Source organism: Pipistrellus hanaki, assembly GCF_964339955.1.
Source record: "Pipistrellus hanaki genome assembly, chromosome: 8".
Lineage (NCBI taxonomy): Eukaryota > Metazoa > Chordata > Mammalia > Chiroptera > Vespertilionidae > Pipistrellus > Pipistrellus hanaki.
In genome coordinates, this window is record NC_140510.1 from 42,675,158 (window position 1) to 42,700,474 (window position 25,317).

The window sequence follows — 25,317 nt, forward strand, 5'->3', positions numbered from 1 at the left end:
ACTAAAGCTAGAGTTCATCAGAGGGGGGAAAAAAACAAAAAACGATTCCCCTTTTCAAGGACAATGAAATCTTCATAATATAACCTTTATTCCCCCGCCCCCTCTCCATCCCCCCTCCCCCCCGGTAAAATAAGAGAATTACTTCTGTTCTTTACTAGAAATAATTGTATTCCTCACCCTGACTGAGTCAAATTCAAGGGCAAGGGTTATTTTCATATCATGGGTTAAATATTTATTATATATGCTATATGTACATATGAAAGGGTATGACTAAATATTACCTAAACTCTCAGTTTCTAGAAATGTAACATTTTTATGCATGGTGTTATGCACTGAATGTACCCCAAAAATTTATATGTTGAGACTCTAGCCTAATCTGATAGTATTAGAAGTTTGAACCATTGGGAGGTAATTAGGTTTAGATGAAGGCTTAAGGGTGGGGCCCTCATAACAGGATTAGTGATTTATAAGAGGAAGAGAGATCTGAGCTGTCTTGATTTTCACCTGGTAAAGACAGGGTACGGAGACACAAGCCAGAAAGAGAGCTCTCACCAGAACCCAACCACACTAGCACCCTGATCTCTGATTTCTGCCCTCCAAAACTGTAAGAAAAAAATTTCCATTTAAGCCACCCAGTCTATGGCATTTTGGCATAACAGCCCAAACAAACTGAGATATATTGTCTTCTAGATATGTTCATTCATTCATTCCCTGCTATTTTTAAATCAAAATAACATTATAGTACAGTGTGTTTTTAACCTTTTTCACGTAGTAATTCATGATAATCCACACTGCACTATTATATTCTCCTGCTTTTTGCATTAGTTTCCTGGGGCTAGTAAAACAAACCTGATAGTTTAAAACAACAGAATTTTTTTTGCCTAACATATCTGCAGGCCACAAGTCTGAAATCAAGGTTTTTGCAAGACCACACTTTTTCCTGAGTTTCTAGGCAGAATCTGTATCGTGCTGCTGGTAGCTTGTGTTGGCTGGAGGTGGCCTAATAACTTTAATCTCTGCCTTCATCTTCATAATGCCTTCTCCACTGTATATGAGGGAGAGGGAGAGGGAGAGGGAGAGGAGAGAGAGAGAGAGAGAGAGAGAGAGAGAGAGAGAGAGAGAGAGAGCGAGAGAGAGAGACTCAAAATCCCCTCTGCCTCTCTCTTATAAGTACACTTGTGAATGGATATAGGGCTCATTCAGAAAACCCAGGCTAAATGCCTATCATAAGACCCTTAACTTAATCACATTGTTTGCCATAGAAGGTAATAATCACTCTTTTGCCATATAACGGAATATTAACCTACATTTAGAAGTATTGTAAGGACTAGAAAGAAAATATAGCTTTGGTGAAATGGCATTTTTGTTTAAGTCTACCAAAGTCTATCCTCTGGTCTACAAAGATTCACATCCATCCCACATGTAAAAATTCATTTTATCCCAGTTTCTCAAATCTCTACCCATTCCAGAAACAACTCAAGCCTCAAATCTCCTCTGAATATTTTTGGCTCAAAAGTCCCATCATAGTCCAGCTGGCACCTTTCAGTGTTCAGTGGTTGAGCACTGACCTATGAACCAAGAGGTCACAGTTCAATTCTTGGTCAGGGCATATGCCTGGGTTGAAAATGGATCCCCAGGGTGGAGCATGTAGGAAACAACAAATCAATGCTTGTCTCTCATCATTGATGTTTCTATCTCTCTCTTCTTCTCCCTTCCTCTGTGAAATCAATAAAAATGTATATTACAAAAAGAGTCCCATCATATAAATCAGTATGTGTGAGGACTGAGCAAGTCCCATCTAGAGGCAAAATTCCTCTCCATCTATGGACTTGAGAAACCAGAAAATAAGTTATCAGCTTCCACAATACAATGGTAGACATCAAATAGCAGTTACAGATATTCCCATTTCCAAAGGAGGAAAAATGAAAAAATTGTGATCTAAGTCATTTGTAGTCATATGTTTTTGCTTGTCATACATAGTTCTATGTTGCTTCCCAGTGACAACACAGGATCTTTATCCAGACATCTTCCCACTTTCAGGGTTGCTATTAAAATTTGGAGCAAATCAAGGGCTCTTAAACTGCTCATAGGCTTTTTCTTTTTCCTTTTTTGCTAGACTCAGTTTTGTTTTCTGCTTGATTGCATTATTAATAGATGAAAGTTAAGCAGCTTCTTTTGAAAGTTTGCCAAAAGCTTTCAGCATGTTGGTGCCATAGTGAGGGTCCTTTGTGATGTGTGAGTCAGCCACAGCAGCTTCTCCCGGCTTTGAAAATCCTGGAGATTTAGCTATTTCTAGTGTCTTTATTACTTTTTTAATCTTTATTGTTGAAAGTGATACATGTGTCCTCCTTTTCCCCCCATTGACCTCTTCTAGTCCATCCCTGTCCCCTGCCTTTTTGTATTATCTGGCACATGACAGACACAATCTTCATGCACAGTGTTTTTCATGTCAGAGCTGTATCAAAGTGCATTTTAAGATGATTGAAATGGCAACTAAAATGACAATGAGAAGTATATCAGTAAAGTTCAACATATCACTACAAATAACTACACGGAGGTAAAACATAAACAGAAACCTTTCTCTTTATATCCAGCTACATTTGCACATGCAGTCAACATCTTGTGAAATAACTGTTCACCTGCTTAGTAACTGTTGAATTGTTCTGAGATTGGTTGTTAGATACTTCAGAATTTCTGAAACGCAAACCATCTTATCTTAAACTAAGATGATGCAGTACTTCTATGTAATTAAATATCCTTTTGGGTATTTTTTTAATGTCTGTATATTACTTTGCTGTATGGTTGAATACAACAGTCTTCTTATTAAGCAGGTAGTTTTGTTTTGTTTTTTCAATTTTTCTCTAAGGTTTTCAATAAATATCCAGATGATGAAACAGAGTTCAGACATTTAAAATTTATTCTACAAAGTATCTTAATGGGAATTAAAATAACCTGGATTAATATACAAATTAAAATGCTGGGAGATTTTTTTTCTTAATCTCAATTTTTTTTAAATTTCACCCTTATTTTAACATGACTATATTCTTTGTTTGGATAAATTGACTAGCTAGCCCATCAAGTCATTATCAACCATTAGCACCTTATCTCTGTAGATTAGGGCTTTTGAACTGTCCTAAATTGTTCATTAGGTGAGAATTTTACAAACATTACTTATATTAGTGGTAACAGTGCAGCTGGAGAGTACTGTGACTTCTCCAGGCTGCACAGCGAGAACCACCAATGTGTGTTGGAATATGTGGCCCTCTCCAAGGCCATGGGACTTGTGGCCTCCAGATGACAGACAGCCTTTGCATCTCCCTTGTTTGTGGACTGGTTTGGTGACCCACTGGGTGTCAGAATTCCTACTGAGAGCCTATAGGGTGGCTCAATGAGGATAACCTCAGAGAATTTAGTATGGAATCTTCATCAAGCCAGTAAGAAACCAGGACCCTCAGAGTCCTACAATGACATCCAGCTCCTACCTCAGCAACAGACAGAAGACTTGAAGAAAACTCTAGCTGGTTCACACCATCGTGGACAGGCTTGCCATGGAACAGGGTTTTTGCAGTCACCACAATACACATGAATCTGATATATGACATAACCTCCCTTGGCCTTGTATCCCAGCTTGTTTGCTTTATGGAGCCGGATGGGGAAGGGGCCCTGTGGAGCACAGAGAGCTGGCGGTACTGCTGGCACTGCACCCTGAGAAGGAAGTGGTTTACGTCCCACTGGTCCTTCCTCCATAGCTCCTGGATGTACTTGTAGGTGCTCATCTTGGCTTACCTGATAGCTGCATCCATACAGAAAGAAAGAGCCTGTTAGATCAGTATTTGTGTGTGTGTGTGTGTGTGTGTGTGTGTGTGTGTGTTTTATTATTATTATATACATGTAGATGATTTCAGAGAGGAAGGGAGAGGTAAATAGTAATACCAACAATGAGAATGAATCATTGGTTGGCTGTCTCCTGCATGCCCCCTACTGGGGATCAAGTTTGCAACCCAGCCATGTTCCCTAACCAGGAATCAAAATGTGACCTTCTGGTTCATAGGTCGATGCTCACCCACTGAGCCACACTGGTCTCTCTAGAAAGACCAGAGGAAAGGGGCTTCAGAGGGGGGAGTCTATGGGAGAGAAGAGATCAAAGGGAAAGGCCTAGACCATGAGGGAATGTCAGTGGAAGTCAATCTTGCCCACTCAGAGGGTCACGTGAGAATCAGTAGAAGATGAGCTTGTTGAATGGGCAAGTGGTGAGTGACAGGTGCTAACCAGAATGATGGAGGAGGTTAGGAAGCAAACTTTGCCTACTCCTCAATATATCCTAGGGTCTAGGGTATTGTCGGCATACTCTTAACACCACTACCCCTTCTTTACTATAAACTTCAGGTGCAAATAGTGAACACAGGGTGATGCCAGGGAACTGGGGGAGAGCTGTGTAAAAATGGAGCACCTGCTCAGTGATTATATTTATAGGTGTGGGAGGAAGATGAAAGCCTGGGATTGTGTACTGAGACACACCTCACCAGAGACAGCTGAGGAACCTTCTGCTGAGAGTAAAAATTGTGTGCTCCATACATTTCTCCCTCTCCCTATTATTTAAGGCTTTTCTTTACATTTTTAATAAATGAAGTCTGGGTTTATGCTTCAACATGTTGCCTTACCATATGTTCGGCTTTATTTTTATCAATCACCATGTCCCTCCATCTTGTGTGATGTATTTTCAGTGGTCTCTTCTTTCCTACTCTCTTTCTGTTCACTTAGCCTCACATCAGAGACAAACAGATTCAAAAGAATCATGCACAGAGGTGAAGTGGGGAAAAATCAGGACAAGCATGAAAAGAGATAAGGGCATGCCACTGGCCTGCAGAGCAGCGGGTGGTGGCCAAACCCTCCTTACCTCTTCTTCCTCCAATTAGACCCATTTCTCCTTCAGAGACAGAATCCCAGAATCCGTGCCTGCCTGCATGTGTGCATGTGTTCCTGCTGCTTGGTGAATGAGGCATCCACACACTAGCCTTATAGCTGGCCTGTAGTGCCCAGTAGGATACTGGGCCAGCATTGATCCAATAAAAATGGAGCCCATTGTTCTAGAAAAAAGTGTAGAATAGGACTGCCCTTTTAAATGCTCCTTGACATTGTAAAAGCTCAAATCTATTTTTTGACTTACTATAACCACTGCTCATCCACAGTGTTACTCTCTAGGTGCCTCTAACTCTATTTCAGAGTCCTTTCTCCGTGTAAACCAAGTTACATTTTTTTCTAGGTTGAATCACATTTCAGCATTTTTTGTTTGTTTGTTTTAAACTAGAATTAGTACAGCATGTCTCAGTTCTTAATGGTTCTCAAGTCCCAAATTAGAAAGCTCTTTAAACTTCACTAGCAATGCATTGTTTTCTTGCCTCTTCCAAATCTCTCACTTTGTTAACCTAGAAACTAATATTTGTACAGTGCTTTACAGTTTACAAAATACTTTCAAACCCATCACCTCCTGAGATATGGGGTATTGTTCAGAACTATTTCTCCAAAGCAGAGACGGAGGTTTGAAGACATAACTGGTTTATCACAGGCTCCACAACTGATAATGGAGCTGAGATTGAAGCTAGTCTGTCTTTCACACCACTTCTCTCTGCCTCTCTACCACAATCCATGTGTTTCCACGCAAGCAATAATGAGTAGCAAATTTAAGTGTTATTATTGAACAGGTGAGAGAATAAATCTCATTTTCTAGAAACATGTTCCAACTCTAAGTTTTGTCAGAGATGTGTTATTTTGTTCCCATTAGCCTAAAAGCAACACACACAAATGCAGTAGCTAGTGCTTTTTCGGATGTTAATAGCTAACATTTGTTATGTACTTGCAATGCACTATACTCTATATTTAATGCTTTCTAAATACTATCTCAATGAATCCTCATAACAATGAAAGAACTAGGGTCTTAGCCAACTCAGGCTGCTATAGCAGCATACTATAGTCTATAGATGGGATGGCTGGAAACGATTTCTTTATCACAGTTGTAGAGCTGGAAGTCCAAGATCAGTGTGCCAGTATGATTGGGTGTTTAGTAAGAGCCCTCTTCTTAGCTCAGACAGCTGCCTCCTCTCTGTGTTTTTACAGGAAGAGAGAAGATCCCTTCCTCTTTTTATAAGGGCACCAATCCTATCATCAAGTCCCACCCCAATGATCTCATGTAAACTTAATTATCTCCCAAAAACTCCATTTCCAAATATCATCATATTGGGGATTAGGGTTTCAACATATGCATTCAAGAGGCACCTAAACATTTGATAGTAACTATTGATAGTATCATCCCCATTTTGAAGAGAAGGAAAACAGATTGTAAGAGATTATGTTAGTCACTCAATCTAGTAATTGGTGAGGTGGAGGAACCCTAGAAAAAATGGCTTCAGTGAGCACAACCTCAACCACTGAGCCATAGGGATTAAGATGTCTGGTTCTGTAAGCATTTAGGTTAGAATTTCAGCTGCACTGGTGACTAGCTGCATTAAATTGGGCAAATATTTAATTTTTCTGAAGCTCAGTTTTTCCATCTGTAAAATGATTAAATAAGTTAGCAAAAATTGGCACCTAATCAGAAGTCAATAAATGTTAGCCACTGTTGTTCTACAGATGCTTCACTTATTTCCTTATTTCTCAAATATATATTGAACGCCTGCTTTGTGTTACTGTATTTCTCTGCACATTCCCTTTTTAGAAGCTCTATCTCCTCCTAACCTCAAGATTGCCACCTGCCAAGGCTAACCAGGCAATTTCCCTCTTTCCTGCATGTAAACAATCCTCTCGCTGTGTGGTCAGCATTGCTCACCTTTAGCCTGGCGTTGTTGTTGTTTCACAGGAGTTTATAGCTCCAACATCCTTTGTTTTGTAGCATCACTAGCACTCTGTCTGCTTCAAAATGCCAGGATTCACTGGGCTGTTTTCTAGGGCTATTTGAGGTCACCCTTTCTTGTGCCTAATGAAAACCAGTCTGTTTCACTACAGACATCACCCATTTATACAATATGATTTCAAATCACACACTTCCTTCTTGAGCCCCCTCTTTTTTGCTGTTTCGCTTTCTTTTCTGATTATAGACTGCCTCATGCGCTAGTGCCTCAGAATCAGAATAATGGTGCTGATGGCTCTCTACTTGTAAGTGCATTTGTTTCCAGACCCCTTTGCCCTGGCCACCAATTGTCTTTTCCTAATGTTCTGTTTTCCCCGTTCCTTAGTCCAGTGGGAGCTAAAAATAAATAAATAAATAATACTTTTTCTCCCACTAGGTTCTTCTGGCTCGGCTAATTATCCAATTAATAGAGACTGGTTAACAGGAGAAATCAAAGTGTAATGCGTGGGGAATTTACATAGGCATGAAAATTTCAAAGAAAATGAGGCAACATTGAGTATAAAACCAATCAATGATTCTCTCTCATCATTGATGTTTCTATCTCTCTGTCATCCCCCCCTTCCTGTCTGAAATCAATAAAAATATATTTTTTTTAAAAAAATGTTTTTGGACAACAGAGAAAGGATGGGGGTATTAGATTTCAGAAGTGAGGAAGGGTAATTTATAGGTAGTTGAGGAAGAGGGGAACATGCATGGCAGGAAAATCCTGTTAGCACCTCAGAAACAATGGACCAGGGGGTATCTAGCCTGAAGCCCTCTCACTCAATTCAAAGTTTGGCTAAGGCACCATCCTAAGATCTCCTTCCTGAAGCAGGTGACTCTGTCTGGATCTCTTGGGCAGGAAAGGTTTATCCTGAATCTTATGTTTCTTAGTAGCTTAAAATCAATATCCCAAGAACTTCAGGGTGGCAAAATGTTGATCTCTTCAGTCTTTCGAACTTACTTGAGAAACGTGTGCTTTACTTTTGACCTTGAATGATTTGCTAAAACTATTTTGTTAAGCGTTGCTGTACTTGCTTGAAGGCCAGTGTTGTATACACAGCATTGCAACTTTTATAATGCTTCCTATATGAATATGGCCAAGAACAAAACACTCTAAGTTCAGTGTCAAACCTGATGCCAATGGGATGAAACAAATGCAAAATGCCTCTAATTAGAACAGACATTTTATGATCAAATATTTCTGTAAACTCAGTCCACCCAGTCGCTGTAGCCAAACATAGAATACATTAAGAGGCAATAAAATTGTAAATTGGACATGTGAATAAGCTTTATTGATATTGCAAAATATTGTGGTAGAACTTGCTGTCAAATCTCCTCATTTGGGGGCACCGCATTAAAGAGAAAAACAGTAAGAGTTGTGAGCAGTACTGACGTAATTAGGAGTTGAATCTATTTGGATTCACAGCACTCACTGCAGACAATTACAGCTTTAAACTTTCAGCAGATGGCCAGCATTAAGTCCTGGTGAGCCTTTCCACAGCAGTGAAGCTGCCACCTGGTAAGATCTACCATTGTCCAGGATTTAGCTTCACCTAGAAATAAGTTAGTGGGATGGAAACTGCTGAATCACATAGTGTGGCTGTAACTTCGGCAGAATAGCTGTTTCCACTGTAAGTCCCTACTGTGTCTGCGTAGGACAAAAGCAATGGTCCATTTGGTGGGAAACTTATAACTGAATAGAGAAGGGAAAAAGATAGAAAAGGGAGGAAAATGAACCCATTGAGTTGGTTATTTGCTGTATATAAGCAAATAAAGTGTCCTGATAGGAAGGTATTGCTCTTATACATGTAGTTTTTGGCACTCTGTTGACATAACAATAATCTGTCATGGTCCTATAATGAAGATAATAAAGTAAAAGAAAAAAAGAGGAAGCAAAGAATATTCTCTGGGAAATTCCTTAAAATTATGCTGTGATAACAGCCTCCATTTTTGGATTGTTTACCGTATTTGGGATGGTGTAAGCTCTTTAGATACATTACATTTTTAATTCTCATAACAACCTAAGGGATAGATAGGGTTTTCTTTATTTAATAGGCTTTATTTTTTAGGATAGCTTTAAATTTATAGCAAAAGCTAGCAGAGTATATAGAGATTTTCCCATATACCTATTATGTGCACACACACACACATAACCTCCACCATTATTGCCATTCCCCACCAGTGAGTGGTTCATTTGAACCTGCATTGACACATCATTAGCACCCCAAGTCCATAGTTTCCATTAAAGCTCACACTTGATGTTGCATATGCTAAGGGCTTGCAGATATGTATAATAGCACCATTATTAGAAACAATTTTTATTCCCATTTTATATAGAAGGGACTAAGGCAAAGGGAAATCTGATGGGCGGTAAGTGTAGAGTTGGACTGAAAAGGGTCTGCTGGGTCTGACCATGAGGAGGTTGATTAGTGCTGCCTGTGAAAGCACTTGCAGGAGAGTTCTTGGGTAGAGGTGAGAAGAGAACCTGACTTTCTCACTAGCAGGATCCCCAGAGGCAGGCACATGAGGTGAGTCTGTAGGCACCTACACAGTCACTTATGTGGATGACACCCTTGATGCTTCTCATCCAAGCAGTTGGCTTCAGTGTGCTCTTAACCATTGTAGTAGCCTACCTCTTGGTGCCTCATTTGCTTGGGTAGTTTTGAAAACCATTTTAACTGTATATAGTTGGACTGCCACTACAGTCCTGTTAAGGCATACTATCTCCATTTTACAGATTAGCAGTAGAGGCACAGAGAGATTTCAAATGACTTGCCAAGAGTATAGAGCTGGTTGCCAATGAAGTCAATATGAGGACTCAAGACCATCATTCTACTATTGAATTTAACATTCTTCAGGGCCATTAATCTCTGGCTCAGGTTCCCACAAATAATCTCTAGTTCAGGTTTCCTGATGGCCTTGAGGAGAGATTTTATGGTGATTGATAGGATCCATGAAATCTTGTCATCCTAGTCCTTTCCCCAGTGTGCTAGGCAAAGGCCATTGACATGGTCATGTTATTAGACTAACTTCATTTGAGAGTATCAGGCATTTTGCCATTTCCTAGCTTAACCTATTTAATATTGCCAAGCTTGCAAGGCCAGGAAAGTTAAGCAGCAGCCAGTGTAAGTTCAAGGTCATAGAGTAAGTAAGAAGAGACCAGGCTGTTCAAGTCCGTAAGCAATATGTCACCCACCCCTTGTGCACAGGCAGGACATTGGCCTCATTGATTTATTGACATCTGAGAGTCATATTTATTGGTCTATAAAAATTATTGGTTGCTGCAAAGATTCAGAAACACAAGTCCAGGGAATGTTCTGCAGCATAAATTCCCCTGTGATATATTCTAGAGCCAATCAGTCAGGAAGTAAACATGTATTGGTCCAGTCCAGTCATTATTCATCCAAGCTAGGATATAAAGGGGGAAAAATAGCAGTGGTCTTTGATTTCATTTCCTACAAGTTTGTTTACAAGTTTGTTTGCTTGTGGCTGCTGCTATAACATGGAGTTAAAGCAATTTCCAGGCCATTATTGCTCTGAGGCAATAGCAACTTTTCAGTTTCTGTCCTGAATGTGTGGCAAACTTCAGAGATTACTCAGACATCAGCAAAAGGCAAATGATGTGAGTGAGAGTCCCATGCATCATGTGAGTCCTTGGCCAGGAAATCAGCAGCGTGATCCATTTGTTCCCGAGGGCACTAGAGGTTGTGCAGGCAGTCCTGACAGCTACAATGGCCACTCTTTTAAAAGTACTCAAATGTGGTTCGTAGAGAACTGAGATAAATTATGAAAGATTATCTTCTAAAATTTCCTTCAAATACTATTCCTGAAACTCTTTTCTATTAAATCAAGCAGATAATGTAAAGAGGAGACAGAAAGATGTACTCAAAGTCAGTTTACTTCTTTTTATTTTGTTGTTTCTGCATCTTTGATTCTTACAATTTTTCTCTTTTACTAGTATATGTGTTTTTCTCATCCAGTTTTCTTTGCTAGATTTTCAACTATTTTCAAATACCTCATTAATAATTGCCATATTTCTGCCCCTTTCGTTTTTTATATGTTCAATATTTCATCTCTTCCCTTTCTGCTTATGCTGCCATCACCTTCTGATTCTTTTTTCAAGTAACTGAGTTTGCACATGGTTTTTTGTATTTTTTAACAAATCACTCCAACAATATTCCAACTTCCTCTAGAGAAAGGAATACAATCTGAAATATAAATCATCCTGAGCCCAGTGAAAGCATGCTCAAGCAAGGCATTAAACACCCTCTTCCAATTTCCAAAACCACACTGAGAAATAGCTTAGGTCAGCGAGAGAGGATGTGGCAAAGGTGAAAAATGATAGTACGAAGAGCCCCGGGTTATATCAAATTTTGCTTTTTTATTACTTTGGACTTGCCAATAAATTCTGGGAGCCATGCCTTTTTAATATATTTCCTTGGCCTCTGCTAACTCCAGTATTTGGAAGATGAAATTCCAATAGAATATCTAGAGACCTCTTGCCCCAACATACAGCTAAACATCTCAATTGTCCAAGCACAGAGCCAAGAGCAATGAGATATGAATTTCAATCTGTTTCTACCTTTGAACTGTTTATATTTGATAATATATACCATAATATTTGAGAAACACTTTTACTGACTCAAAGCTAGTTGTGAAAAAAAAATACACACATGTCTCCTGCAGATTATAAGTGTGTGTGTGTGTGTGTGTGTGTGTGTGTGTGTGTGTGAAAGGATGAAAAAAAAAAAAAAAAGGTTGAGGACAGGAGGGGAAGAAATAATGTATGATGATTCACTGAGCTTCTATTCTACCCAAAGTGCTTTAGATATATTACTTTATTTAATTAATAATTTTCCTAGGAAGTATTTACAACTATAACTTTTAAAAAAGTAAGAAAATGGAGGCATAGGATGGTTAAGTAACTTGCCAATGGCCACCTAGTAAATGGTAGATTTATCTAGGAAGCAAGATTTTTGATGATGGTAATGAAGAGGAAGAAGAAGAAATAGAAGAAGAAACTTTCATATACATTTCACTTATATTTCTGACATAGGTAATATTATTACTTCCATTTTATAGATGAGGGACCAAAGGCTAGCATAAGTAAAATTATTTGTCCAAGTTACAGAGTTAGTGGGTAGAAGTGCTAGGATTTGAATCACAGCCAACTGACTTCAAATCCCACACTGACAACTCCAAATCCACTTGCTTCCCACTCTATAACATGTCTCTTGAGACATTTCAAATGAAAATTTAACACTAAAAACATATTTAGTGCCATACTTAAGGAAAAGAAAAATACTGTGTCATTGAAGATGTGAATATCTTATCAATGTAGCCCAAGTACAGGAAGGGCTATGTCAAAAGGTAATGCATGCCTGAAAAGTGTTCATCAACATCGTGTCATCACTGCGTACATGTATGTCTCTTTCTTCAAGATGTAGTAGGTATTCAAGGTGGTGTTGGTAGGAGGAGAGAGCCGTCTCAGTAATAGGTTAACTCTGTTGCTCATGCAGAATTAGGAGGTGGGATTACATAAACCCAACTAAAAACATGGGATTGCATAAACCCAACTAAAAACAATTCCAGATGTTAGCACTCTTAATAAAACCAATTAACTCCTTCTAATAAATTCCTTTTACAGGGTTAAAGCAATTAATGATGCCCAATCCTTTGATAATTCTCACAAGCAATGCAGTTTTTAAAATATATAATTCCAATAATTTATCTTTTAACTCTTTCGTTCCCCTGGACACTCAGAATGTCAATTTTGAATGCATATGTGGAAAAGTCGGACTTATAGGCTCTTACATGAATTATTTACTGTGTTCCAGGCATTGTGCTAAGTTCTTTACTTGCGTTTTGGTTTCTGAGGTTAATACTACATCATCTCTATTAAATGGATAAGGTAACAGTGGCTTCATGAAATTAGTTAATTTTCCTGTATTATGTAATTATTACAAAGTTTGGCTTCGAATCCAGGCCTTTGTGAATAGTGCAGATTTTCTTCCAGCCTCTGGAAGGAGGTCCTTTGTTCCCTGGTTCTAGGTGCTGTTGACTCAGGGGTGAGGACAAAATAAGGAAAAGAAGCTTCCTTACTTTTGTGGTGCAGTTTCAGGAATTACTCTTATTTATTCTCTTGATTATGGACGAGGACTTATGTTGCCTCTGGAATCGTTGGCAGCCATATGATATCTGTATAGGGTGGGGCGAAAGTAGGTCTACAGTTGTGAGTATGCAAAGCACAGAGTTTATTACTTTGTTATTATGTAGTAACGATTGTATTATTTTCCATGTGAACACCTATAAACCCACCCCAGAAGTTAGAGTGGAGAAGCATAAAGGAAAGTGGGTGTTAGATAACATGATTAGGACTAAACCAAGTTTCTCTTGTGAGTCAGTGTGTCTGCTTCCTTGTGAATGTCAATGTAAATTGGATGTTTGATTACATGTCACCAAGCACATCCAAACAAATGGAATTCCTTTCTTCAACAAAGATCTACTAAAAATTTACTAATTCTTACTAGGCTTTGTGATCCAAAAATAAGATTTCATTCATGCTCTCAAGGAAGTTTCAGTCTGGTAGGAGAAACAGAAGATAGGGTGATGATGAGGTGAGAGAGTGTTCCATCACAGATGCAGGAAGTAAAAGGGTGCATTGTTTCAAGAGAATTTTAAAAATAATAAAATTGACCAAAAGTTAATCTTTGTATTACCTCCATGCAATGCCAATTCTAAATAATGGAGTGCAATGATAAAACACTCCTCCCTGCCAGAGTAGACCATTTCCACCACCTCATGACCTTAAACTTTGTGTGGCTACTTATGAATCACACTGTTATCTTTGAGCTTGAAGCTCATATTTACAGACATAAGCCTTTTTAAAGAATGCTGTTCTTTGATCATATAGAAACCAAATATTTATTGCAATAATGGAGTAGATCTAGCTAACTATAACAACATTGGCAACAGGAAGTGTTTAATTTAGTAATGTATGAAAGCAATTTAGGAACTAATTGAGATAATACGAAGGTACATAATGGGATAAAGAAAATTATATGCCACAAAATATTAATGCTATGAAATGGAGAGCTGAAATATTCTTTTATTTTGTCCTTCCCGAAGAATTGATGATGTTTTCCATCCAGGAGAGGATAACAGGACAGACTCTGTAATAACTGAAAGAGTAGACGTTCCTGCTAGAGTAGGTTAATACATTAATGTTCTTCTATGCATCTCTTATTCTGGTTGCAAGCTAGTCCTTGCCAGGATGTTGCTTTACTCTGCCAGGGCTTTGTATTTTCACTTTCTTTTCTTTTTTTAAAAATATATTTTATTGATTTTTCACAGAGAGGAAGAGAGAGGGATAGAGAGTTAGAAACATCAATGAGAGAGAATCATCGATCAGCTGCCTCTTGCACACCCCCCACTGGGGATGTGCCCGCAACCAAGGTACATGCCCTTGCCCGGAATCGAACCCGGGACCTTTCAGTCCGCAGGCCGATGCTCTATCCACTGAACCAAACCGGTCCCGGCTGTATTTTCACTTTCTTATTAAAGCTTGCTCCAAGCCTGATTGACATGTAGTCTTTATCTATGGTAGTAGGAAAGACTGTTGCTTCACCATTACAGCTTGGCTATTTCCTACCTGCTGGATACAGATTACAATGCAAAGTACGTGCAAGTAACATGGAGTGGGAGTGCTGATACTGGTGCAATCAATCCTCACAAGGGAGATGAGGAGGATTTGTATATGCAATGGGAGAAAGTAAAAACATTGAAACCTGAGAGAATTGTTTAAGGAAAGATATAAGAACATATTAATGTACTAAAGGCCTGGTGCACGAAATTTGTGCAAGAGTAGGCCTTCCTTCTCCTGGTTGCCGGTACCAGCTTGCCTCTGGCACTTGGGACCTGGGCTTCCATCCCTCCCCAGGCCTATTTAGCATATTATGCTTTTATTATTATAGATTATACATATACAATAAAGGAGAGTAAAGCAGCAAGTAGGGTTGGGGGTTGGGAGATGCCAGGATGCTAAAGGCTAGAGAGGGACTTTTAGAAGGCACTTTTAGAGGTTCTTTAAGGCGGACGACTGTGTGGAAGTACATGATCCAGAATCCCAGAAGGGGACACAATGGGCCACAAATTAGAAGGAGCCAAAAGCGGGTGTTGAAGTCAGGATATGCAGTCAGAATTCTGTAAGTTAATCACATTGGAACCCACAGTAAATGTTCATGCTTAAAACTTACTTATATGGAATGCATTAAAAAAAGGTCTGAAGTCAAACTTATTGAGTCAGGGTTGAGTGGAAATTGCCAGATATTGCCAAAGTCTTCCTTGGACAGGTCACCATCTCTATCTTTGGGTCCTCACATTGCTTATTGAGAAGTGAGGAAAACCATTCTTACAGAAATCTATGCTGCATGAACTTACTAAGCAATTACTGTGTTCTGGTCTCTATGCTGAGTATGAGTAGTCAGTCATGTGGAATAGTTGGAACTCTAGAACCTAGAGTCTAAAGGTCATGTGTAAAACACTGGTGAGCCAGGCATAGCTAAATTGCATGTAATTTTGTGAGGCTGGCCAAGGTTTGGACTAAGAAGACAAACTTCAACTTTTTTAAAAAAATATATTTTTTAATGATTTTTTACAGAGAGGAAGAGAGAGGTATAGAGAGTTAGAAACATCGATGGAGAGAGAACCATCGATCAGCCGCCTCCTGCACACCCCTTACTGGGGATGTGCCTGCAACCAAGGTACATGCCCTTGACCGGAATCGAACCTGGGACCCCTCAGTCCACAGGCTGACGCTCTATCCACTGAGCCAAACCAGCTTCGGCCAAACTTCAATTTTTAAACAGTCATGATTAAGCCCCACAGAACTCACATGATTAATTGTAAAATCATGGCTCCCAAGTTTCATAGACATATATATTGTAACAAGTTGACCTTGAGGACACATGCTTTTAAAAGACTGATGAGGAGAAAGTAAGTGGGCTTTTTTCAGGTGACATGCAGGGAACTTTTGAATTGTCATATCTTTGTACCTCCATGTCCCATCCTCCTGCCCATCTGTTCCTTTCACTCAAGGTTCTGGAATCCTACACCATGGGCAGGATGTTCACTTCTCAATATAGCACTGTGTCCTTTACGTCATGGTCCAATTGACTTCCTGAGAATAAGCCATTGGCCTTTTATTTTGTAAGAGAACACAAGCATTGATTTTGTTGTTAGCATATGTGAGCCTCTGTTCATTCAACAGGCTATATACTTTGATCACTAATAATTGTCCTAAAATTATAATGCCCTGAATGATCAGCTATTAATCAGTTAGTGATTACAACTTGAGGGTTCTGTGTCCAGATTAAAAGCAGTGTGGCTTATCTGTGGTAAGTGACTCCTCTTCATTTGTGTTAAACCTAGTTTCTTCAGTAGCAGTGTCAGGATTGTGACATTCATGCTTGTTTTACAGCTAAAAGGATTCTTTAGCAATGTGTTGGGAAAACAATGTGAGTTTACTGTGTCCTCGATTATGTTTAATAGCTTCTCTGTCAGATGATGAATCATGATCTTTCTCTTCTACTTTACAGTTGTATTTACACCTCCTTGCATTTGATAAAAGCAATGTGATAGGCTGTGCCCATTGGCAATGATGACTCCTTTATTTTAATCAGTGCAGAGGAAAAACAAAAAGTTGGCACAATAGGGTGTAAAACCTTTCGTTCAGCCACTTTACATTTTAACGCTAACACATGTACCCTCATAGAATGACTACTTTGTGAAACTTAAAGTCAGCATATCTGGTAATTTGATTTACATGAGAAATGTTGCTTTCTTTCTCTCAGGTTCAATTTAGCAAATAAAATTAAGAATATTTTGCCCTAGCTGGTTTGGCTCAGTGGATAGAGTGTTGGCCTGCAGACATCAGGGTCTCAGGTTCAATTCTGGTCAAGGGCACATGCCTGGGTTGCAGGCTTAATCCCTAGTAGGGGCTGTGCAGGAGGCAGCCAATCAATGATTCTCTCTCATCATTGATGTTTCTGTCTCTCTATTCCTCTCCCTTCCTCTCTGAAATCAATAAAATATATTTTTAAAGATTATAAATCTTTTTTAATTTTTATAGTTGCAAGTCTTGGTGATAAAACTATTTATAAGCATGCCTTTGTATAATATTTTATTTACTGGGGGAAATTAATGTTAATTCTCTCTTTAATCTAGTGGGGGTCAATTTGCCTAGCCCTATTAGTTCGTGGTCAGAGTAAATGAACTGCCCGCTAAGAAGTAGGATTGGTATTTCTCAGTTTCTATTGGATGACAATAATTGCTGATAATTTATCTTCTTTGCCTCTCTCTGGGCTACATTTTTTTAAAATAAATTTTTATTGTTCATATTATTACAAGTGTTCCTTTCCCCCCCCTTCCCACCCCACCCTCTGCCCTTTCCCCAACCCTCATTGTCCTCATCCATAGGTGCACAGTTTATGTTCAGTCTCTTCCCACATTCCCCTCTCCCCTTTTCCCCAAGAATCATCAGTTCACTCCCCTTCCATACCTCTGATTCTATTATATTCACCAGTTAATATTGTTCATCAGATTTTTTTTTTTTTTAATTTCCTTGGTTTTTAGATTCACTTGTTGACGTATTTGAAAGAACCCCCTTCAGCAATTCATATAATTCTGGTTTGGTGGTGATGAACTCCTTTAGCTTTTTTTTTTTATTAGTGAAGCTCTTTATCTGACCTTCGATTCTGAGTGATAGCTTTGCTGGGTAGAGTATTTTTGGCTGTAGGTTCTTGCTATTCATCACCTTGAATATTTCTTGCCATTCCCGTCTGGCCTGCATGGTTTCTGTTGAGAAATCAGCTGACAATCGTATAGGAGCTCCTTTATAGGTAACCACCTGCTTAGCTCTTGCTGCTTTTAATATTCTCTCTTTGTCCTTTGCTCTTGGAATCTTAATTATGATTTGTCTTGGTGTGGTCCTCTTTGGATTCCTCTTATTTGGAGTTCTGTGTGCTTCCTGGACTTGTAAGTCCAATTCTTTCCCCAGGTGGGGGAAGTTTTCTGTCACTATTTCTTTCAGTATGTTTTCGATATCTTGCTCTCTCTCATCTTCTGGGACCCCCATGATTCTGATGTTGGATCGTTTGAAGTTGTCCCAGAGGTTTCTTACATTATCTTCAATTTTCTGGATTCTCTTGCCTTCTAGCTTCTGCAGAGGAATGTCTTCTGGCTCTTTATGTTCCAAATCTTTGACTTGATTCTTGCGATCTTCTATTCTGTTTTTAGGACTCTGTATAATATTTTTTATTTCAGACAATGTATTCTTTATTTCTTGTTGATCCCTTTTCATATCCTCATAGGTCTCATTTATTTTGTCGGCCTTTTCTAGGATACTCTTGAAAAACCTTATAAGTGTGGTTTTGAACTCTATATCCAGTCGCTTTTTGTCCTCTATTTCTTTCGTTTGTGATCTATTTGTTTAGCCATTTTCGCAGGCAGCTTTTCTGATGGGGCGGAGTTTCAGGGTGGGGCCTACAGCCTTGGCTTCCGTCCGCCCTGCCCTATGCGACTCCTGAGACTCAGGGTCCTTCAGTACTTGTTGCAAGCACCTCTGAGAGAAAGGTGCCCTCGATTTTCGCCTGCTACCAAACAGTGTAGGCTCTCCCGCAATGGGCCCGAAACTGGGGTTCAGTTCAGTTGGAAGTGGAGTTGGAGATGGAGTTCAGAGCAGTCTGGAGCCCCTGTCTCCTTCCCGCCAGGGCAGTCCTAAGGCACAGCCGGCGTCCCTTCTCTGCGCGCATGCAGTGTGCTCGCTGCTGGGACCTCCTTTCGCCACTTCCCCGGGGTTCCGCCTTACAGCCCAGCTCCCTATGGATGAGCCTGGGTCCCCGGGGTCTGGCGTAGAACTGGGGTTCAGAGCAGTCGGGGGCCCAGCACAGTCGGAGTTTTATCTCCTTCTCGTTAGGGACCGCCAGCCAGGCACTCGGCCTCCCTCCTCTCTGGCTCCGTCCTCTCCGCGCGCGCCACGTGTCTCCATACCTTGGGCTTTTACAGCTCCTCCGCACTTCCTTCTGGTTTTCTCCTTGCTTCTCGTTGTAGAATTTCCAGTCAGTCGACTTTCCTGTAGTTCTGGGTAATGTCCATTTTATATTTTAGTTGTATTTTATTGAAATTGTTGCGTGCGGCTGCAGCTAGGTGCCTACCCGAGCAGCCATCTTGGATTTTCCTCCTGGGCTACATTTTTTAAAGAATATATTCTAGAAGTCTCTGAGCATAGCTTTGTGTATTTCTCCTCCCTCCACATACACTAATGTATTTAGTCAGATGTCAATAATTTAAAATATAGGTTTTGTTCCTTTTAGTGAAAATAATTTGAAGTTCAGTAAAGTAGGTGTCTGAGTAACTGGTGCTTGTCCCTCAGATAGGTCTCTATTTAGGCTCCAGACAGAGAGATGAAGTAATAGGTGAGTATAAGGTGGAGTTTGGCAAAATTTTTATGTAAAGGATTAGATGGAAATATTTTTTGACTTTGTGACCCATACAGTCTCTGTCACAACTACTCAGCTCTGCTGAATAGCACACAAACAGGCACAAGCAGCCCATAAATGAATGAGCAGTAATGGTGGTTGTGTTATAATAAAACTTTATTGACAAAAACAGAAACAGGATAGATCTGCTATTAATCAGTTATTGATTATAATGCTTTAGTTTGCTAACCTCTGGTATAAACCCTCATATTTTGTCACATTACTACGGAAATAGTGACCACATAAACTTTTTTACATGTCCATATCAAGAAAGTGGTGAGGTTCCTTTGGAAACTAAAAAGTTATTTAAAATGTGTCATTTTTTCAAGGCTTGCAGGTCCCTAGGCAGCAAGTGCTCAAATAAAGAGCAGACGAGAACTGGATGAGACCTGAGCAGAGGCCCAGACAGTCAAAACCACCTATGTTCTCCCAGGTATTAGTAATGTGGAGTTGAGCCCAGCTGACATGACTCAGTGGCTGAGTGTCAACCTATGAATCAGAAGGCCTTGATTCAGTTACCGGAAAGGGCACATGCCCAGTGTGGGGCATGCAGGAAACAGCCAATCAATGATTGTCTTTCATCATTGATGTTTCTCTCTCTCTCTCTCTCCCCCTCCTTTCTTCTCTCTGAAATCAATAAAGATATATTTAAAAAAAGAATAATAATTGTTTTTAAAAAGGAATAATAACTGGCAATAGGATGCATTGAAGTGGGAGTAGAGGGAGTCTGGCTATGGGAAAAGTTCAAACCAGGAACCATTCCTGCCAGTATGTCCATTCCAAATCAGAATCCACCAAGCCCTCAAGGAAGTAGGAGTTAGCAATATAATTGGTCTCTAGCTTAGTACACAGTTCAGAGGAGAGAGTCATTCCAACTAAGAATAATGGGCTGCCCAGTAGCCACCACTTTGGCCTGGTAAAAGGTATCTGTGTTGGGAGAATTGTTAGGGGAGCTGATGAGAGTGTAGGAGCTGATGGGAAGACACAAGGAGTGGTTGATGAGACATTCAGAAAAGTGAAAATTTGTGTTATTCAGCAGATAACTTGGATACCAAGTTTTCCCCCAACATTCTAGTTTCTGGGATTTTGAAACATTTATTTAGGTACCTATGGAACTCATGACTAGTTTCTAACCATAGATTAGGTCGATATCTGGTGGGTAGCACTATAGAGGCTAGAGAAGGAGATGGTCAAGACCCAGGAAGTAGGCAGCAAATGACCAAATTAGGGCTGTATGCATTAGGCTCAGACACAACCAAAAATACTTGGGCTAGAAATGAACTCTTTCTTTATAAAGTCTTATTTACACCTCCTCAGGAAAATCAGACAATGTGTCTGACACTGCATTGTTCCCTGAGACACTTCACTACTGGGAGTCATATCGTCTACCTTCTTTTTGACATATAAAGAACTTGTACATTGTAAAAAAGATTTTAAAAGATGCAGTGAGAATTCAACTTGAAAATGGAAGCATGTTCAAGGTGAAGAATAAAAACAAAGAACAGTACAATAGGTATTATGTTCAGTAGACATTTCAAGCTAAGTTGAGTTATTGTAGTGTAGAATTCTTTTTACATAAAAAGAACATAACTTTTAACCTTTGTGTGTATATTTATATACTCATAAATGCTTTTACTTTTTATGAAAAGAATTTCAGAGTGCTTAAAAATGGAAGTAAAGAAAAATGCTTAATGGTAATTCTTTAAAGGCAACATGTAAGTAAAGCATAGTGCTTTTCCAGTTACGAGGAGACGGGTTACTTTGCATGCCATTTGTGTAGGTTTATTACACATTTTGAAAAAAAAAAAAAGAGGTATTCTATTTATTCTTTAATAAAATACAGGATTTGCCCTTTAACTTTACAATTAGTGTCTTCTGTAGATATGATTTGCCTGAGAGGAAAAGTTCCAAGAAATTAACATCTCCTATGTGAACAAAGCTCAAGAAAGAAAAACAAACCATAGCTCAAAACCTCATGGCTCTTTGGCAACCACATTTGGGGAGCTGTTCTTTGACTGACAGAAAAAGAAGAGCTGATTTTGACATAAACAAAACTGAGATGCTTTTAAGTGAGCCAGGAGAGACAAGACAGCTAAAGGTAGCAGTGACTGTGTTCAGTACCCTCAACTCCCAGGATAAGTCTATGTGTGAGAAGTGGGGTCTGGGTAGGAGCCATGTTAGACTATCTACCCACCTAGGGGTCCAAGACTGATTCTTGGAAATACCTATCCAAAAGACAGCCCACCAGCATTGGTGAAGGTCCCACCGGGTGCAGAATATTGGAGACAGGCAGGAACCTACTCAATGCCAAGAGAGGAACTGAGAACCCAAATCCAACTATCCGCCTAAGTTTGAAATTTAGGAATGGGAGTAGCACTAATTTTTAGTAAAGAAAAAACAGGGAAAGTAAGGTACTAGCAAAGGCTAGGGTCCCTCTCCACTGAGCCAGCCTCCGATGGAGGTTCTGAAATACACTCTGTTCCCCTCAGTCTTCTGATCCCTCCTATGCCCTTCCTGTAAAATGTGGGAAAATTCACTTATTTATCCAGTGGTATGTCTTGATGCCAAACAACACACTTACTAACTGGTTTAATTGCAGAAAATTTCCTCATCAATGCTTTTGGAAGAGTTATTAATCTGTATTATGGACCTTCTTCACTCACACTGCTTCCCCACAGGCCAATGTGGGGGCTCATAGAGAGGATGAATTCTGGTCACTTATCTAAGGGAAGCTCCACCAGAAGGCATTCACTAAGTCCCTCCATCCAATATGCACTGTGATAAATTGAGGTTTGCTAGTTTTATGCAATACAATAGGGATAATGGAAATAAAAACGAATACTTCAGGATAAAGGGCAATAAACTATAATTATGGCTAATGAAAGAATGCTTTGTTTAGAGGCAAGGATTTTGTCAAAATCAAATGTTAAATGGTTATCATATTGGCAGTGTAAATATTTTGTTGTTGACCTTCTATGGAAATCAGATTTCAGATAGAGAAATGCCCGACATACTTAAGAATAGATTCTAGAGCAAATAACTCTAATGAATTGTTATAGAGTTCCTAACTTGCTTATGTTACATTTGCAGAAGCGCCCTGATACTTAGATTTATAACTTTTCCTGTTATTTTGATTTATAAATTCTATAGGTTAGCAAAATTGCAGAGTGAGCGTTTCATGAGTTAGAATCATCAGAACAGGGCTATATGCAGCAGTTCTCTTAAGTCTGCACTAGGCTCACCCGGGGAGTTTATTTAAAACAGATTTCCAGTACACATCCTCCAAAGACTTTGAGTTGGAAGATCTGGGAAGGCCAAGGTATCAGCATTCATACTAAATACCCCACTTGTTTCCATGCATGGGGCCCTTGATCATATTTTGAGAAAAAAACTGCAATAGAGGACATCCTGCTTCTGAATTGGGTTTCACGGGACATAGAGAAGAAAGAGCACAGAAAGTTAAGAGGCTTAAAATAACTGAAATCAGAGCAGAGATCAGGCCCCTGGCTCAGAGGAGAATGCCAAAAGGGGGAGAGGATAAAAACAGCATTAATACACTCACCTGGTCCCCTTTCCCTGATCCACTTCAAGTCCACATTTTACAAGACAACCCAGGGCTAATCCTTACAGTCTCCAGGGCATCCACAGAGTTCCATCCGTCCTATTTCTCAGGAATACTGGCAGGTTTCAGTAAGCAGCACTGCAGTTATAAAAGCAGGGCCTACTCAATGCCAAAAGAAGAACAGTAAGAGCGTCCATCACACATGGATTGTATGCCCTACAAATTATTTTAAAACATCTGGATAGCATTCTTAGACAACAGTTCATCTAGATGGTTTCATTTGTGTGCAGAAGCATGCAATGCATCCAAGACTTCTGTGTTAATGTATATTTCCATGCTTGAGCAGTGTTTGATGAATATGTTATAGAGTGTAGGGTGAAGATACAGCCTGGAACCTTGCACAGACAGTCCCCAATTTCAAACATACCTTGTCCAAAAAGTTGGTTTGTAACTTAGTTATTCAACATTTAGAGCATAGTTTCTTCTGGAAACCTTAACCAAGCCCTTTGGTTAACTGCCAAGCCAGACCTCAGAAGGCTCTTTTACCTGTAACATAGCTAAAGCAGAGTATGGACTAAATTACCTGACTGAGTCATGGAAGTAGGGTGTTTCCACGAAGCGTTCTGAGAGAGTAGGAGAAGAATTTTGTTCTCTGTCCTGGATTTAAAGATGACTCTGGGTTACAGAATTTACTTCCTCTCTTCCTTCTTGCCAGTCAAAACTCTCATTCCTATATTCAATTGATGTGAACTAAATGATATGAAATTTAAGAGATTTGGTTAAGTGGATAAGTGACCAATAATTCTTCTCACAGTTATACCAACGATTTCTATTTCTCTACTTCCAAATACTCAGATTTTCCAAAGGTTATACAGTATGCTCTGAAGCAGCCAATATGAAGGCAATTAGGCGACCAATGTTTGGGTAAAGGCTGGGTCCAGAGGCAAAGAAGACAAGCATTTGAAAATGTGAATCATTTCTGTGATGAGTTCTGCCAGTACAGAAAAATGTATTGACCTATGTAGACAAATACACATAGTGATTAATACAAATATACCTAGAGTAGATGGTGAATCATGTTCATTAACACAAATTTACACTTCTTAGTGATATGCTACAACTAATACTGTTCTATTTTTATATTCATCCATAATTAATTTTGTCAGGCTAAAACAGCTGACCATGGTTACTCAGGAAATGAAATTGAAATATGCATTGCTTTACTTGTGCACTAAACTAGTGAATGGCTAACCTTTGGGAGCGGGGATGGAAGAAATCATTTCATATCATTGATCTCTGTATTTCAACCAAAGAATCTCTGCAGAGACAATAATAACAACAACTACCATCATTATCATCATCATCATCATCCTTATTATTACAGAATTCAGAGGTGAAAAGAAAAAGAAACCATGTAGATATCCAAGAAACTCTTGGGGCTTGAGTAGAAATCAGCTGGAAGGACTGGTCAGTTTACTGGCATTTATTGCAGAAGCTGGAAACTCATCCCTTTCATTCCATTCTCTTTCTAATGTTGGAAAGCAGTATATTAGAGCAATAAGTAGAGGGGCTCCTCCAGTCCGAAGGAGTGGGTTCAAATCCCATCTTGCATCACTGATTGGCCATGATGTTTGGGGAAAGTTACTTGTCTTTCAAGTGTCCTTCTTCTCACGTGTAACATGGGACTGATAATAGTTATCATCACTGCCTTCAAGGGATTGGCACCCTTTAAGCATTCACAAAGTGTGAGCTGCAATTAGGTTGAGGGACATAATTTGCTTTCAGGGCCATCCAGTTTAGTGCAATAATGGGCTATGTGTAATAGCATCTGAGTCTGCCCATTCCAACTACCCATTCCAACAAAATCATTACACTGTAGGCCAACTCTGCAATCTCTGTGACCCTAGGAGTCTGGAATGGCAAGACACACTATTTCTCCAAGCTGCCCTTTAGCGACCTCCAGTTTCTGACTACACAGGTAGCTTGGCACAGACTGGAAAAGAATAACCAGTTAAGTTTCTGGATGTGGCCATCTCCATGGTAATCACAGGACTGATCACAGTCAGAAAAAGAGAAGGGCCCCTCTTTCACCCAGGCTTTGAACATTCAAAGGTCAGCCTGTGGTCGATTTAATTTGATTTCCTATTTACTTTGAGAATGTGGGCCAGGGCCAGTGCTGGAACAGGCAGGGTGCACATTATTAAACCTGCCTACAATTTAAAATGGGGTATCAGTCCCCACAGGTGAAGGGGAGGAGCACATTCCCCGGCTGAGGTTTGAAGAAATTGTCCCAGGTTCTCTCTTCATTATGCAGTGCTATAAACTTATTTGCT

The 25,317-nt window shown here is 39.6% G+C and overlaps 1 protein-coding gene across 6 annotated transcripts in view; it reads left to right on the plus strand.

The window, feature by feature from the left end:
• Positions 1-25,317, plus strand: part of B3GALT1 (beta-1,3-galactosyltransferase 1) — a 472,142-nt gene that overhangs the window by 350,304 nt on the left and 96,521 nt on the right. The window lies entirely within an intron of this gene.